The following is an 18,531-nucleotide window of genomic DNA, read 5'->3' as shown; positions in this document are numbered from 1 at the left end:
ATCTCACCTCCTTGGAGATTTCAACTCAAATGCCATTTGGAGCAGCTCTGCCCTGGACATAAATTGTCGTTTGCCAGCTCCACTGCAGGGACTGTAATCTTTGCCAGCAGAGCAGTAAAAGCAGCTGGGTGGGTCACCTCTTCGGTCACCTCACCATCATTTGTTAGAGCTCATTTGTCAGAGCCCTAAATCACAACACAAACACTAGAAATCAGCCCAAAATGGATATGGCTAGACCACAAGACCCGAAAATTCTCTAAAAACGTGCAATCTAGTTCAATAAATAGTGCCTTCCCCAGGACAGATAATTTGGGTTTTCCAAACAAAATAGTGTCAACAAGAAAAGAATTTTACACCAATATTTTTGGCAGTATAGAAACCTCCCCGTCAATTACACAGTACTTACTACAAGGGCAGAAGCTTCCAATGTAGATCCACATTCACTTTTGCATTTCTGGAGGTGAAGAGGGGTTTTCAGTCATGCTGAGCTAATGCGACTGAGCCAACAGGAATTAAAGCTATGCCCTTTCCTGCCTGTTGAGACATGGTGAAAGAAAGCAGCTACCTTAAATCAAAGGGTCCAGATTCAGGGAGGTGCTCCAGCTAGAAATCAGAATGCAGTTTACAGATACTTTGATAACTTGAGCTTTTATCATTCCACAGACCCCCAAGATCAGTTGGTGAGGGCTGGATAAGTTTCCTCATATGGTATTTGAAAGCAAAGACAATCTACATTTGCTTCCCACAGGCAAGCCCAGGCAGCTACAGCATGTTACAAAAAGAGGAGATTAAATGCAAGTTTTGTAGCACTACTGTATGAAGAGATACAATCGGCTCTATCATTAGGAGCTTAGGAGTTAGAATTCTAAATCTGATGTAGGCACCTTTGAAGCACCAGTTTTGTTAAGACTATCTCATGCTTTGTCCCATCTTGAAAACTGACTTGTTTAGCTATTAAAAGAGATTAATGTAATCTCTGTGTCTATGAAACTGGATTTTGAAACTGTTTTGCTTACTGTACTATCTCCAGTGCAGTGAATGAGACCTCTGCTGCTTTTCACATTGCTCTAATTACAGGTCACACCTTGTCTGAGCCCAGCGTGTGCTGGCATTGCCAGCGGGACAAAGTGCCTGGCAGGCTGCAGGAGGAGGCTGGCAGGGAGAGGGAAGCGTCCGTTCCACAGAGGCCACTGGTGATGTACCGTGTTGCTTTGGACTGCTTTGCTCAGTGTGAGCAGGCCCAGTTAGAGGGTACTGAGATGGCTGGGGCAGAGCATACGAGCAAGGAGCAGAGGCTGAGGGAGCTGGGTGGGTTTCGTCCAGAGACAGGGAGATGGACGGCTGATCCGGCAGGACGCTACTGCAAATCACACCTCCCTCAGGGGGAGACTGACAGACCAATCCATCCTGCAAGCAACAGATGGACAAATGAGGGGCAAGAAACCCAGGCTGGAGCCTGGGAGAAGAGAATGGACATTAGGGGAAAACATGCCCAGAGAAGGAGATTGTGCATTTTCCATCCTTGGAGGCTTTCAAGACTTGGCTAGACAATGCCAAAGCTGACTTGATGTAGTGTGATAGTCCTGTGGTAAGAAGGAGCCTGGATGACCTGGGGCCTTCAGATGACTCTTCCAACCAACATTTCTGTGTTTCTGTTCTTTTCTTAGTGAGGGAAATGAACACTCTTCAGCTCCATGGATACATGTCCTTTATGCTAAGGAGCTGGTCCTGCAGTCTTCCTTCCAAGAAGCTAACAGTAAAGGTTAAGAAATCCTAGCCCCTCTCCACCCCTCCTTCTCCCACAGGCAGCAGTGTGTTGTGCCCACCTCCAGTCTCCACTTTGCTGCAGAAACATGGTCCTGTGAACACGGTCTAGCCATGAGTGTTGACAGTCCAGTTGCTTCACTCAGAACTAAATAGTAGAAGAAGAAATATCCCAGGGCAGGAGGCAATTACTGCTGGGACTTCTGCTTGTCATCAACTAACCCAGGCCATGTCTCCTTGCAGCAGGTTCTGTTCACTTGAGGATCCTGGCATAGTTACTTTATTGCTGCTTCCACCCATGCACACCACAGACACTTCAGCAGGCTCCTTTTCTGCTAATAGAGGGATCATGAAGCATCCTCTGGCTGCCTGAAGCAACTTCTCTCTCTAGCTGTAGATCTGCAACTCCTTGCCCCAATCTTTGCAATGTTTGCTTGCCCTTTGCATCCTCTGGATCTCCTCTGCCTAGTCCCCCTCTCTTGGGAAAAAGGGATCTATTTGATGAGGGTTTTCTTTACTCATCATGGCAGACAAGCTTCTGACAAGCCATCTCTCTGCTGTGCTGCAGCCCTACAGTGCTGTCCTGCATGGGTAGTGGGTAAAAATAAAAACACAGGGTTTTAAAATGGTCATTCTTTCTTTTTTGCAGCAGATGAAAATCTAACTTGCTTTCTCTATCCCAGAAGTAATCTTGACTGCAGTGGCTTGAGAAGCATCCTGGCAGAAGCAAGGTTCTTGTTAATGACTGATTGCTGCAGGGCAGGGGATGATTTGGTGCTCTGATACAGGGAGAAGGGCAGAAGAGAAAGAAGTCAAATGAGCGGGTGCCTGTAGTTGTTATGCTTCTCCTGATGTATCTGGCAGAGACTGCAGAAATGGCTGTGTGACTAATGGAAGCACTTGTGTAATATGGGGAGCCCCATACCCCAAAACACCACAGGCACAGACCGTGTCAACACCAGCAACAAGCTATCCAACACTGGTGGAAGGGACAAAGAACCAGCATCTGTGTCCTCTGCTCTCAGACAGAAAAATAATCTTTTGTCTTCCTCTTTCTTTTGGACTTTGTAAACAGTTTTAGAGACTGTTTATATACAACTTTTTTTGTCCAGTTGGATACATCTGGGTTACTTGTTCTGTCTGTTCTCTTCAGTTTTAAGCACCTCCTCACTAACTGCTGTTTCTCTGACCAAGCTTTACTTTTGCCTTCTGAATTCCATAATGAATCAACAGCACACACATACACAGCCCCAATACCACCCTCAGTGCCTCCCAGGGCTCTGAGATGCCCTCAAAGCCAGATCCAAACCTCAAAGTCAAGACATGGCACAAAAGCGCTGCCTCAGGGCTTCTCTCCACCCACGAGTGTTCCGGCAGCCGAGTGCCTGTGCTAGCCTTTTCACCCCAAACTGCACTCAGCCCACAGTAACCTGCTCCCAGCAGCTCCGTTAGTTCTCCTCGCCTGGCAGACAGCAGCCCCACAGCCTCTGCTCACTGTGCCTGGTACAGGCAGGGCCAGACATTCTGGGGAGCTCTGCCGCAGCAGTTTATGGTGGCTATGATGAACCTAATTAAAACAGATTGAATGGACAGAGAAGCAAAGGAAAAGATGGCATCATGGAAAGGTGACACAGAGCAGCTACAGCTCCCTCAGAGCTGAACTAGCACCAAACACTGCACCTTGCTGAAGTGTGCTGCCATTAGAAAGTTGTACTAGTTTGAAAACAAACTAGTGGGAGACACCAAGTCAGAATAACAATTTAATAGGGAAATAAAAGGAGGGGGGAAGAACAAAATAAAAGCAGATAACACTGGGTTAAACTGACAGAGCTAGGATACAACCCGGCACCCTGTTAGTCAGGGTGGTGGTAGCAGTCTGGTAGAATGGTGGCTGCAGTCCTCTCAAAGTGGTGATCCTGTAGAAAAAGGGTCTGCTCCTCCTCAGAAGGTCCAGTGGTGGCTGTGCAGCTCCTGTCCTCTGGAAATCCAGTGGGAAGGGTTGTCTCTGGTGTTCAGAGTCTCAGATTATATCCACGATGGGATGCTTGGCTCCTCCCTCTGGGTGGAGCATCTCACAATGGGGTGATGAGTCATGAGGCCAGGTGCTGATTAGGCTCATTAACAGAAGATAGTCCGGAGGGAGTTATCTCTGAGTCAGGCGGCAGGGCATTGATGGGCCATTAATAGAGAGATAGTCTGGGGGGAGGAGGCAAGGAAACACTGCCCCACCTGATATCAACGGCTCATGAGGATGGTAATAGAATACACTGCAACCCAGGACAAAAGTCCACCTGCATGTACCACATTTTCAAGTTTCAGGGAGACTGGCACAAGGTCTGGGGGGAGCTACTACATGTGTGGGGCCATATGCATGCTCTGGAGCTGAAGGAGTACCCAGTAAGTGCTGGGAACTGAAAACATTTTATATGTACACACAGCTTTACAAAGTCTTATTGGTATCTGAACATATGCTGCTGCTTAAAAGACAACCCAGTTCTGACCTACCTACAGAGAGGATCTTGGGTATTGATTTTAAAGGCACATGGATAGGCTGGAATGCAATCATAGAATCAAAGAATCATTTAGAAAATAGTTATAACAGCATTGAGTCCAACTATTAACCCAGTAGTTCCAAGTGCACCACTAACCCACGTCCCTCAGTGCCACAGCTACATTTCTTTTAAATACCTCCAGGGATGGTGACTCCACCACTTCCCTAGGCAGCCTGGTCCAGTGCTTGACAATCCCTTTGGTGAATAAATTTTTCCAAGTATTCAGTGCAAAGATCCTTTTCCCCCTCTGATACAGGTGTACCCCATCTGTCACCAGCAGCCCTGCTGTCATGTAAACTGACCCATGATCAAAATCCCCCAAATTTTGCAGCTGACACCAGGCTCAGAGCCAGGTATTGATCTGTGGTCTCTTCCTATTTCTTTCCTTATCATTCCCTGCAACTGGCAGGATAAGGGAGAAAACTACCTGTGGTCCTGATCCCTTAATCAGTTGTCCCAAAGCCCTGAAGTGTCTCCTGATTGCCCTTGGACTTCCTGATGCAACTTCACTGCCACCTACCTGAAAATCAATAGTGGAGAATAATCTGAGGGCTGTGTGTGGGTAAGAAGCTTTCTCTTCACATCTTTAACCCATGCCCCAAAGAGGCATCAGATTTCCCTCAGAAGTGTTCCAGCCAGCGTACTGGGCCTTCTGCTCCCTTCAGACAGGAGTCTCCCATGGTGATGACCTGTCTCATTTTCTTCATGGAAGCAGTTTTGACACAGGCCAACTTAACCTTGGTGACAGCCCCATGCAAGATGAGCCACTGTCCTCATTGCTCAGTTCTGTCAGAAGAGCCTTGTACTCATACCTGCTCCTGGCTCTTTATCCACCCATTTTTTCTTGCAGTCAATTGCTTTGGAGCATGTATGTCTTGTTCCTTGCTGAGAGTCCAATGCAGCATGATCCTGGTTACGAGCATTTGCTCTCAGAGACTGTAACACTAACAAAACACCTGGTTATATTATTAATAAAAGCTATCCACATATCTATAGAATTATTAGTTAATACTGCTCTCTCTTTGACTAGTGTAGCATAGCTAGGTTATAAAGACAGATTTGTATTGATAAGGCTTCCAGACCAAAGAGTTAGATCATAATTCCCATCAGCAATGTGTTGTTGAGAGTATAAACTGAAAACTCAGTAGTCACCAACCAACAACATTGCCTGAGCACCAGAAAGGACGGAAAAGTTCTTGACTCTGGCCCAGTAGGGCTGCCACTTAGATATTTCTGAAATTTAATTAAGCAAATGTCATAATTCCTAACACAAACCATCTTGCGGTGAGCATGCTTTTGAGTGCTCAAAGCAAAGCAGAAAGGAGCACTGGAACCCTGAGGAGTTAGGAATTATTCTCATATTAGGTACTATTTTCACAATGAAATGCACTCCCAGTTTATCCATTTTCATTATGCCAATTTATTGTATTTATGTACTAGGGATGCATGTTTAGATTAAAACCTTGTTTTTGTAAGTGCTACATGAACAAGTCATGAAACAGTCCCTGTTCCTGCAGACTCCAATGCAGTGCCACAGTGACCTGGAAGCAGAGGATAAAGGACATTGCCAATGGGGAGAATGTGCAAATTGATGTGTCCAGCAAAAAACCACATTCTTCAGAGCAGGAAAAAATTTGATTTTCAGGAGAAAATTGTACAGTGTGAAAGTGTACATGGGCTATGCAGACATCTCATTTATATTTAACGGTGGGTGTAGTGCTTATGAAATGAGACAAATAAAAAGCCTGAGAAATTTCAGTCCTCTCCATCTAGAGAACAAATATATCAGGTTGTTCCACAGTGACCTGCCAAGCCTAAATTTAAAAGGATCTGAGAAGAGGACAGTTCAGGTTCTGTACCACTTGCAGCTTGCTCTCTGTGTTCCCACTTCCATCAACAGCAGGATCTTCACCACTGCCATCTCCCCATTCTCGGAAAAAGGGGCTAAGAGGACTAATACTTACAGACTTCAGATGTGACAATAAACCCACCCACCGTCTGCAGTGATTTTTAACAGCAACTTGCATTTTCCAAAGAGATTTTGGCATGGAGGAGCCTGAATGTATTTGTTAATGCGTGGAATCTCATGTAAATGAGTCTGTTTTGAAAACAGGGCTCAACCATGTAGCTAGAAAGCCATGAAGGACTTCAGGATATACCTCCACTGCACCAAGTGAAGGTGGTCTGCAGAGCCCAAGGTGCCCCCAGGGCTAGAATCAGCATAGCCAGGTTGGTCAAAGCCTGGCTGAACGAGCTTTGCTGTTTTGCTGCCACGTAACCCAGTGCTAATGCAGACACACCCCCCTTCCTGCCCTCACAGCACCCCTGCATGGCACTGCACAGCAGCACATGGTGGTACCAGCTGGAAACAGCTGCCGTGGGTGTGGTGTGCACACATCTGCAAGTGCTTACATCCCCCATCTATGCTGGGACCTCGGTCACTCCTCACTTCTCAGAGATGGCCTCAGGATCTGTTTCATAGGAAATGGTAGAAGCCAAAGGGACAGGTGGGACACTCAAAATAGCTTTAAATTCAGTGGCGGGGTGGAAAGGCAGCTGAGAGAATGAGCAGCGGTGAGATCAGACACTGGAATCTGAAGGTATAGGAGCAGATTATTAATGAAGAGGCTTGTTTAAGTGTCTTGGTAATGTGGCAGTGAGAAACCTTATTACTACTGCTTTCAGCAAAGAGTGCATATACAACATGGTATTGTGGAATCTTGAAATCTTTGTACACAAATACAGTTAGGAGAAGAAAAAAAGGAAAACTTGGCCATATTTCTGAATACACTCTCTTCTTCTGAAAGAATGTCACAGCTAGAACAGGCCTGCTATATTCAACTCTCATGCACATGTCCTCATACCTGGCTTAAAAATCATAATGAACTATGAGTGGAAGGTAAATAGTCTTCATTCCACATCTCTGAGGATAATAGTAAGAAGGAAGAGATTTCAAACGTTGGTAATGACTTGTAGAGCAGCACATTGCTTAAAACATTGACTATGAGCCAAGAAATACCCCTCAAGGCGGCAATCAAAAACAGTTTTTGGCTCTGTGCTGTGAACAGAAACTTTATTTGATCAACAGAGTTATTGCAACAGACTTGCTGTTGAGAGTCTGGAAGCTCATCTCTAATGTGGCACCCCTCACTGCAGCTAAAGCTCCTGCATGGCAAAGCTCTGGGCTCATGAAATGCAGCTCTGGTTCACAGCTTCCAGTTAATTGTGGTGACCACTGAGCAGAGTCTTGATGCCCTTGGCTGGCATAGAAGTCTCTGTAACTTTTCATGGGGAAATAAGAGAGATATGAGACTGGCAAAAATACTCCTCTCTGTTTTTGCAAGCAGTTGTTGATTTGGAAGAATGAAATCAGCTGAACTGGTTTTTGTGAAGAGCTTCAGCCTATTGCCCTCAGCAGCTGTGCAAGTACAGGGGCAATCCCTAACCTACAGGCCTTGCCAGCCTAAGAAGAAAACAGTTGTGTATGAGCCCCCCTCCTGGCCAGAAAAAACCCACCTGCCAGAGAATACTGGCAGAGAGAAAAGGAAGGGACTGAAAATTATTTTTTAACAGTTTTTCAGAAAATGACAGACTTTCTCAAAGTATTTCAGACTTTTTTCTTTTTTTTTTTGAAATGTGAAAAGTAGAAATTTTAGTTGAAATCTGGAAAACTGAAGGTCTATTATTCCTATAAATATCTGCCATCAGAAATGTGTTTTCTGCTGGCATCACTAAGGAAAAAAAAAAAAGAATTTTGAGAAGAGAGGTGGTTGTTAATAGCAGAAATTAATGTTCAACAAGAAACAACAAGCTATACTGATCTGAAAAAAAATGAAAGATTATACTGACTGCTCCTGAATACAACACACTGAACCCTATCCAACTAATTGCTCAGAGACCTATGAATAATTGGCATCTCCATGCTGACGTTTTGGTGATCTGGCAAAAGAGAACCTTCCCCAACCATAGGAATAAAATTAAAAAAAATAATAAGAGGCTCCTGTTCAGCAAAAATAAACCACTAGCACACAGAGACCTCAGCCTGTGTCAGAGACACAAGAGGTCTGATGCAAACCAAACATGAGCTGCCTGAGATCCTTGGGAGTGAAGGAGGAATTTCAGACTAGCGTGGCACAGGAGAGAGTCCTAGAGCCCAGAGAAGCAACTGGGTGCTCACACAAGCCATGCCCAAAAGGACCAGAATACAGAAAAACTAAACAAGGTAGAAACAGACATATTTTGGGGGTATGATGTATGCTGACTGACACCCAACCACTGGAACAGCTTGCCCAGAGAAGTGGATGTCCATCACTGGAAATGCTAAAAGTTAGGTTGGATGATCCAGTGAAAGATGTCCCTGTCCACAGCAGTGGGGGTGGACCAGATGATCTTTGAAGGTCTCTTCTAACCCAAACAAAATTATTACTTTTATGATTTCTTATTGCAGCACAGAAAGCCTAAAATTTTCTGGTTCTGACAGTCTGAACTACCATTAACAATGTGCCTTTTCCAAACATCATTTTTTTCAAACAGAAGAGCACTAACATGTCTATTTTTCTCCCCAAGGAATGGGGCAACTCAAGGAGTATGCAATGAGTTTTAGAGACTGTGACTTTCTTATTAAAATCCAGGCAATATGAAAAGAGGGGATGATAAATCGTTATGTTCAAAGATTTACCTTTCCAACAAGAGGGAAGATAGAGTGGCAAAGTACAGAAGAGGAGAAACACTGGGAAAGGGGAAAAGCAAGCATGTGTCTAGTGTTGCCTTCAGGCTTTATGTTTGAAGAAACAAAACAAGACACATACAGGAAAATAGAATGTTTTTCTGTATAGGGGAGATTATATGACTGTTACACCTGATTCCTACTTCAAAAACCATGCAGTGTCTCCATTGCTTGGTGATGGCTGCAGGTAGAAGTACCTACAGCAATTTAACACCAGTGAGCCCTGGGGAAAGAGTGGAGGGGACACCCCAGACTGCAGGAACAACCGCATGAGCAGCTAATGCCCATAAGGAAGGTTAGCACCTACTACTGTGAATAAAAAGCTCCTTTGTAAGTAAAAGCAAATCCCAAGAAGAGTGTGTTGCATCAGTTGGAAGCACACAGGAATTTGGGACAAACTGGGGAGATCTCTTATGTTGACACTTGAGTCTTCAGCCTCAATATACCAGATCAGTATCTAAACACAATCCTGTGCCATGTGCTCCAGGATGGCCCTGCTTGAGCAGGGAGGTTGGACCAGATGCCCCACTGTGGTCCCTTTCAGCCTGGTCCGTCCCATGATTATGTACCTGTAGTACTCAGGAATTACCACTGAGGTAGACACGAGCTTTTCACACCCCTTTGCTTCCCTGACAGGGTGCTGAAGACCAGCACTGCAGCACTGGTTCCCACTCTGTGTAACCATGGACCTGTGGCTGGACTCCAGGTTTGTAAATATGACACCTGAGATCAGGTGCTGGCCTGGTCCCCGGCCAACTCTAGCAGCAGAGCACTGCGTAGGTATCTCAAAGGCTTGCTCAAAGGCAGTCACTGACACAGAGGCTCCCCCCATTACTCACAGGAACTACTGAGACCTGAGAAGTGGCTGGGATGTGGCCCAGTGCATTGCACACTGGTCACAGGGAGACACCACGAGCAGGGCCACAGTTACTCCTACCCCCTCAGGAAAAGGGTGTCCGCCTGCTTTCCTTACACAGGCTCTGCATGGCCCCCTTGATCCCCCAGAGTTCCTGCCTGCCAAGGAGGGAAAGAGGCCGAATGACAACACTGTGGCTCCCTAGCATGGGTAACATTTGATCATTCAGGAGAGCTGGGAACAAAAACTAGGCTTGAAGCAAACAGCACCATCCCATCCAGCCACGCAACATGACTCAACAGATCCACACAGGCAGGGCTGTGCAGGCTGTGAGCGGAAACCAAACACAGAGCATGCAGCGGGCTGGCAAGCTGGGCTTTTTTTTTTTTTTTTTTTTTTTTTTTTTTTTTGGTGGAGTCTTATCCTCTTGTATTTAAGTAACACTTCCAAGAGGAAGAAAGGCTGAAAGAAGCCACTGCCTTACCATGGGGGCCTCTCACCAAGATCTGCAGTGCAGCTAAGAGGGATTTTGCCTGTTTTCCTAAAAATGTGTACAACTGGTGCTTTTGCAAAAGGACAGAGAGAAGGAATCACACATGCAGGGAGAAGGCTGAGATAGGCAGGATACCCTGTGGCACAGAGAAGCTCCTCAGCTTGTGTAACTTGCCAGGGTAGAGAATTGCTCTGACAAGTTACACAGGCTTCTACAGCAGCTATGAATTTGATCCTATAAAAAAACAAGTATCAACAACTTAATCACATGCCTGGGTCACATGGAAGCAAGGACAACACGCAGTAGCAAATGTTGACTTTTTTTTTTTTTTTGGAGTGTGTTTGTTTTTAACATAAAGTGGGAGTGAGGAGTGAAATTTGGGTGGGGCTTTCTACTATTCACTGGGAGGAAATAAACCGTGTTTGCAACAGCTCCTGTGGTGTTTTGCTCTCGCTGAAGAGCACGGGGCTCTCCGGGCTCTGCCAGGCTGGTAACACCGCAGTTTTTCCACGACTCAGAGGCCCCAGGTTGTTCTGCAGCCCAGAGGAGCCCTCATAGCGTCTGACAAGGACTCATCGACTGAGACGAGCTGGCGTGGGCTAAGGGCAGGAGCTTTGGCTGAGTGCCTGGCACAGCCGTGAGCGGCTGGCAGCAGTGCTTGGCAGCGCTGTCTTTGGAAAGAGATGACGGTATCCAGAGTAGGCGATGTCAGGATCGCGGCCCGGGGAGGGACGCGGCGAGGAAGGCTGTGGAGGGCAGCTGCGCGCCCGGGAACCTGAGTCATGGGGCTGCAGCGCGCCTGTGCAGTGGTGCAGCCCTCTGGAGCTGGCTGCGGCCCTCTGGAGCTGGCTGCGGCCCTCTGGAGCTGGCTGCGGCCCTCTGGAGCTAGCTGCGGCCGGGAGCACAGGCCTGCCGAGGCGGCACGCAGCTGACAGGGCTCCCATCGACACCTGCCTCTTCCCAGCAGCGCTGTGAAGGAAATCCTGGCTGGCACGCGTGTGCCGCAGGCGGGCCTCCCTGGGGACAGGCCTCTCACCCGCAGCTCTGCGCCAGACCCAGACGATCGCCGCCTGGTCGGGTTTTACTGGTCATGGGGGGGTTATTTTTTTCCAAAGACACACGTCAAAATCATCTTGTCTGAAACCGTCTCGAAGTGAAACAGTTTGTTTTAACTCACAGAAACCTCTGTGTTTCATGCTGTTCTGTCTCCACCTCTCTTCAGAGACCCCAGAGACTCAAATCAACCAACAAACCACTTTTATTTTTTTTACAGCTTTCAAATGAAAACCCTGTCTTTTCTTTTCTTTTTCTTCTGTCATGCAGTATCTAGTTACAGATCTGCAGGTCTCCCACTTGTGGTCTGTTCCCAACAATCCTGTTCACCTTGGGCATAGATTTTTGCAGTGGGCCAAAGTAACAGCAGGTCAGCCAATGCTCTACCTGCCCCATCCATCACAGAGAGTGCAGCAAACCAGCTCTCCCAAAGCTTTGCTGTCTCACACCATGATGGCTTTTATGTAGGTGCAGCTATTTTGGCAAAGCTTTACGGATGAATCTCATGTGCACACATGTAAAACAGCCCAAGTGTGCGTAAGGGAGAGCTGCATGGAGCCAGGCTTCTGCCTCCTCACACCGCGACTCACACAGCTCGGCCAGCAACCAGCTGTGGGGCACGCTTGGCTCAGTTCTTTCCTTTTAACTCCTCTGGTACAATTAAAGCAGCATAGACTCAAACGTGGCTGCAGTGATGCTGCTATAAAAATACAGGAAGGGAAACTAGATTTAACAGAGCATGACCCTTCATACTTGCGTAACTGTTCACACTGGTAGTTGTACCAGCATCAGTCTCCTTGTGAAAATCTAAATTATATCCCCAGCGGAAAGTCCTGCACAGGCACAGACACTGTGGGCAGATAAGACCCATGTGCTACTCAGTGGGAACAGTTTGTGTCTTGCAAACTATCCTTCTGGTTTAGAGGAGCCAGAAATATAAAAGAGAATATTTGCTTGCTTTTCTTTTAAAAATAGCTTGTTCTAAGGAATGTCTTTTTCAACCACAAGAGAATACAAGATGGAAGGGATACAGGACCTAATAACCCACCTGGAAATACTTTGTTTGAAAAAGCAGTTCAGCCAGTTTGGGGATTGTGCCAAAGAATTATCAGACAGGCCTTGCTTGATATAATTTGGGTTTGTGGCAGCTTTTACAGCCCAGCAGGATTTCCCAAAGCTGAGGTGCTTTTAAGCTGCCCATGTATGTGCCTGGCCCTTATTGCAGTCATGGCTTTTGGCCAAAGTGATTTCTGTTTGTGAGGGAGTGAACAAGTGAGGATCATTACAACTTGTAAGGAGCTCAGTTCTTGCTCGATGAGAACTCTGGAGACATAGAATGGGACAAAACAAGCATAGAAATGTATCACACTGTGGGAGCTGATAAGGAGATGGCATGCTCCTGCAAATTTCAGCTATTTAGGACATGGTCTGCAGGCTCTAGGACAACTTTTATGCAGAAGTAGGTGAACCTGGATGCAGAAGCATAAGAGGTTTTCAGTAAGATCTGTGTGTATCTCCCACTCTGAGGCAATCACACATCACCAGATCTGTATTCTGATAATGAAGGGGTGGCTTCTCCACAGGTGTGATTCTGTTCCTCATCCTTCACTGCCGTGAGCGACCATACAGCCTCAGGAGCAGCAGCACAGTGTTAAAAATTATGAATTTTCAGAAGTCTACAGCAGAGCCTCTGCTGCACTCTCTTCAAGAGGAGGGAAAAGCAGTTCAATGAAAAGGTAAGGATGGGACACTCCGTAACCCTCCTTGCCCCCCTAAGTATTTTTTCAAGGTACAAAAGGACTTTTAATGAAGTTATCCCACTGCCTGAAGGACAGAACAAATGAACTCTGACATCCATGAGGTACCCCAGGTAGCATTTCCAAATGAAAATTAATGGGTTTTTTAGGAATCTTATTTTGGAGTGAAGGGAAAGAGAGGAGGAAAGAAGAGAAGTAAGTTCCATGGAAAGCTGCCATTCTTCATTGAATCTAAAATAGAACTTCTTGGAAGTTTACCAACCAGGCATTTTTGTGTGGAAAACACTAACTGTGCAGATTGGGCACTGTCCAAGTTAAAATACACACCAGTACTGGATGGGAGTAGTGTTAGGGGTCTAGATGTGTTCACTCTGAAATACCTGCCAAAGAGTCTCTGCTATAGCAGGACATGGGACCTCACAGCAGCTGTTATTTTTCTACAGCACATTATAGGTCTGGCTTTGGGTCTCCAATTGTGCATCCTCAGGGTTTCTGGGAGGTGTCAGTGAGTTCTGGGGTGTAGCTTGCCCTTTACAGTCAGTGGAGATTCAATCAGTTCGCTAACCGGAGTCCCAGGAGTTTGTTTGGTTTTCTTATTCTGAGTTTGAGACCTGCATTTGGAGAGATGACTTATGCCCAGCACTGCACTTGCAGCAAGGGAGTGGGAGGGAAGGGATGTCAGAGTGTGGTTTTTCAGGAGTGGTAACAGGACTGTTTTGTTCAGTCCAAATGTCTTTTTTTGAAGAATAAATCCATGTCTAGCATGAATTAAGGCACAGAAGGAGCAGGAAACAAGCTAGGAAACTGGACATCCCCTGGACTGCGATGGTATTTGTCATTTGCTAGAATTTAAGGATTGTTAGATTGATATCTACTAGGGTTGGTGTTTCACACAATATTGATGCTTGCCATGAGTCTTTGGGCATTGGATGAGGACAGGGAATGGCAACACAGTTTTTAGCTTTCCTCCTGCCACTGAAAAGACCCAGACTTAACCATGCTGTACAATTGATCTCATGCATGGTAAGGAGAATTTTGAGGTTTTTTTCTAGCCCTCATCAAACTCTTCCTCTTTCTTCAATGCTTGCCATTATAATATTGGAGCACCCACCTTTTCCATCTGCTTCTCTGCAAACACCTGCCCATGCAGTTTTTCTGTTCACTTTGTGGTGAACGTGATGCTGTTCTTGGTGAGTCAAATCCAACAAGGCATCGAGATGATCTGACTTGCGCCTAGAGAAAGCATGGTGCTGAACTCTTCTTTGGTTCTGCACCATGGGGAACCCTTCATCCAGATGGGTTTGTGTTCACCTGCTCCTGCTGTCCCCAGTCTCGCATTGTCGCCCTTGGAGGTACACACTTCATGTACCTCAGCAAGCAGGGCTTTGCCACCTGGGGCTGCTCTGAGAATACCTGATTGTTTCACTGTAATTTGGAGGGAGAAGCATATGTTCGTATTCTTGCCTGGGGCACAGCATAGCTCTTGAGCAGGACTTGTATTTCTGGTTTCTTCACAATACCAACTTTATCAGCCAGACAAAAGCTGAACTCCAGCTTTTCCAAAGAGGGTCACAACAAGCTTGGCTAGAGCCTTGTGCCAGTTAGCTGGGACTGCACAGAACACAGCCACTGGTTCAAGCAGTCTCTGTCATAAACACATAGAGCACCTCAGTATCCTCTTGCTTCTTTACTTTCATGCTCTAGTTGCTCACAATGATGCCAGAAACGGGACAGGGTGCAGTAGAGCCAGTGTATATATGTCTGTGTATATATGTACCTGTGTATGAAAGGTGAGATAACCATAGTTCTTGCTTTTGGATAGTGTAAAGCATTCTTGCTGGTGGTAACTTCCAAAGGATAAAGAGAAGGCACAGCAGAGCTGATCTCACATGTTGTCATCACTGATGGGGCATGAGAACTGGCCTCAGTTATACCCTTAGCAGATCAAAGCTGCATTCTCTGGTGGAAGCCAAGTGAAAGGTTATGTGCCTGTTTGGCAGCCTGTCGTTTAGATCAGGATGAGCTCAAGACTAACGCAGAAGCTAATGAGAGGGAGGAGACTGGGAATGTATTGAACAATGCCTTGAGAAGAGAGGCAGGTGACACAGAGGAGCCAAGCCTGTCCCTCTGTCCAAGTACTGAAGTACTCAAGCTTGCAAGGACAGGAGTCATGCAATCTGTGCTGGAGTACAGGCACCTCTCCAGCACAGAGGGCAGATGCTGCACTAGGTCAGGATGTCTCATGGAGGGTGGTTGAGTGCTGGGAGAAGGATGGAAGGGTTTCAAGGAGTAGTACAACCTGTAGCTCTGAGAGGCAAGGTCTGGCATGAAAGTGTGAGCAGACTGGTGTTTTAGTTGCTCTGGAAGAGCTAGAGCATAACAGCTGAGCAGAAGAGTTAAACTAAGTGTTTTTTATCCACTGAGAAAGTACTGGAAAGTGGTGGCTGACCCTTGGGAATACGGTAAGTGAGCCAGAGACCTGCAATGTTTAGGAGGTAGAGGTGCTATTGATGCGCTCTCTCAAGGCTGAGCATGTGCTCCCTTGTGTCTGTGTGTCTAAACTTAGGGAGCTGAGTCTCTCTTCTTTTTTTTAAGGCTGGCAACTTAGGCTAGTGTAAGCAGATCTGTCTCAATGTTGTGGTGATGGCAAAGGAGTTTTTTGAGAAATGGGGAGTAGGAAAGGTTTGTGAAGTGGCCCATGCATTTCTGAGGTGTGAGGATAAGTAAGAGGCAGCTGGGAACTGGTGTTACGGCTTTGGGATCCCTGGGTGGATAAAAGGTTGGGAGGACATCAGTGGGGTCTTGAAAGGTTCTTGGCAGGTAGCTCTGGGTGAAGGAGGCATCTGTACAAGGTGGTCTTGCAACACTGCAGAGGCAGAGATGACCAAGCAACTTGAGCTTGGTGTGAAGTGAGGCATAACAGGATAGTGGGGAGATGGTCTGGCACATGCCTACACAACCCCCAAACCAGCCAACTCCATATTCCTCAAGGGACTTACTATAATTCAAAGGAGGATTATTTACTGAGACCACCTTTTTTTTTTCCTTTTTGAAAGAAAAATCGGTGCTTCATCAAAAGACAGTGTAAAGCAAACGAACAAAATAAAGTCGCAGTGCCAGGAAGTAAAACCAAATCCACATCCCATGAGATCTAACCTGCTTGTAGCTTTGCATCCAAAAATATTAGTCCATTTATTGCCCATTAAAAATTCCCTTTGTCTCTTCTCAGTTAAGGTGCATGCTTGAGATCTTAAAGATGGCACTGTCAGTCCTTAAGGCAATATTTGACATCAATTTACTCATTAACTTTCAAATGCAGGACACTGAAAACCTTTTCCTAAGGGCATCTTTGTGTTCTGTTTGAGAGAGTTACTGTTGTTTTCCCACCTCCCCTGAAGGGTTGTTTACAATACCGTCTCTTCCTTTTAATCCTCTTTTCCTTTCATGTCTAACAAACAGTGTTAAACAGAAGACAGGGGAAAAAGCAGATCTCACACATTATAATTATCTATAGTTAACTGAAAAAATGCTTCACAATTAGAGGTCTCATTTTGTAAATTATTGCTCAAGAAGCTTTTTCCTATGTTTTTCCAGATAAAACCTCTGTTCTTTCAAGCTCGAGGTTCGTATGTATAGTAGCTCAGATAAAGGGTTTCTGAGTTGATGTACACTCTGTGCAGAGACTGAGCTGCCACAAACAGGATTTTCCTTATGAGATCCTGTGCAGAGGGATGTCTTGAGATGTAAGCACAGGAATGTGGGCAGTACCAAGATGTTGAGCCATGATAGAAAACATTACATTTCAAAACTGGCTGCTGTTTCTGCTGGTTATTTTTACAGTTTCCCTTAATTTCTCTAGCTCTTTTTGCCCTCTATCTGAGCACTAAGTCACTAAGTCTGTGAATATATTTATAGTCACAATTCTTCCGTGGGGTGGTGTGGGACTCCACATTATACAGATTTGAGAGGCTATCGTTTGATGAGCACTTCTTTCAGCAGCAGCACCAACATAAGCATCCCCTGATTTCCCCTTCCCCTCTGCCACCACTCACTCACCCCTCAGCTGTGCCATTTTCTGTGCTGTGTGGGAAACAAATCACAGAACACATCCAGGTTAAAAATAGCTGGAAAAGAGGGAGAGAGAGAGAGAAATGAATTCCAGAACCTGAACTAATATCCTATATGTACATCCAAAGCGGATACAACAGAGCCGTTTTAGCTCAGATTCCATCTGTCTGTCCAGCTCCATCAATAATTTGTACCTGATTTCACATAGGACAGAAAGGTAGAAATTTCAAAAGCTACTGATTTTCTCTCTAAATTTTGTGCAAACTGATTGCTATGTGAGGAGTAGGGACCTCAGTTAAAGAAATGCAGCCAGCAGTCACCTGGCTAGTGAGTGTGCATGCTGGCTGGCCATCTATGCATTAGCTGGCCAGCCAGCATATATGGCCCTGACTGCAGCCCAGGAAAGGGTCTTAGAGCATATAATGAGGGAATAGTGGGGCTCATTGTAGCTATTTTATTTTAGGAGAAGGGGAGGGAAGAGAGGTGACTATGAAGCAGTGGTCAGAGACCCACAGGAAACCAAGAGCCATTAGTTCCACTGCTCACAAAGCAATTTGTTTCAAAAAGGCCTGAAATTCCGTAAAATAAGACCTCTTCTGCACATGAGCCTGTAAATCAAGTGAGCCTGTAAATCATACGATTTGTGAGGAAGCTGAGAGCTCAGCCTCACATTCCTGTTTAGACTTCAGCAACCACTTCTGCTTTTAGCACTCCAAACACCAGTGGAAACTACGGATACTGATTTCTTTCCCATACTCAAATGTCACTTAAAGCCCTTGTTTCTCCTGAATAACTCTTCTAAGCGCTTGCTTCATCTCTCTTCCTACCTGCCTCCTTTCTAATCTACAACAGCTTGCCAAGAGCTCTGCTCCATTCTCTTCTTTCGTATCCTTCATGCCTCCTCTCTGACCAATGAATGGCCTCAAATTTGGTACCGGGCAGTACACAAAATATTCAGTGAATTGTACCTGAAAATGATGAGTATTTTGGTGCAAACCAAAGCTTGCTCATCCTGCCCACTCCTTCTCAGGGAGAAGAGACCTTGAATCTCCTCACTGCTTTTGCTGACCTGCAGAGGGGACTGGGTGGGATGGGAGCCACAGGGTGGAACAGTAGCCATGAGACACCCTGTGAGCCATGGCTGTAGTTCATGAACAGAAATGGAAGGGTCTTTATGTTCCTGTTCTGAGGTGTTTTTTCAGTGTCTGGTTGAACGTGCAGGATGCAAGCGGAGCTGTGTGGCTGCTCACCTCTCTTCTTGG

The 18,531-nt window shown here is 45.9% G+C and overlaps 1 long non-coding RNA gene across 1 annotated transcript in view; it reads right to left on the bottom strand.

Annotated features, from left to right (window-relative positions):
• LOC125321745 overlaps positions 1 to 18,531 on the bottom strand; it is a 77,595-nt gene that overhangs the window by 30,398 nt on the left and 28,666 nt on the right. Inside the window, exon 2 of the long non-coding RNA XR_007201666.1 lies at positions 17,258 to 17,325. This is a non-coding gene — a long non-coding RNA (uncharacterized LOC125321745). The remainder of the gene's footprint in view (positions 1 to 17,257; positions 17,326 to 18,531) is intronic.

Source organism: Corvus hawaiiensis, chromosome 2, assembly GCF_020740725.1.
Source record: "Corvus hawaiiensis isolate bCorHaw1 chromosome 2, bCorHaw1.pri.cur, whole genome shotgun sequence".
NCBI classification, from domain to species: Eukaryota; Metazoa; Chordata; class Aves; order Passeriformes; family Corvidae; genus Corvus; species Corvus hawaiiensis.
This window is presented reverse-complemented; position numbering and strand designations above follow the sequence as displayed.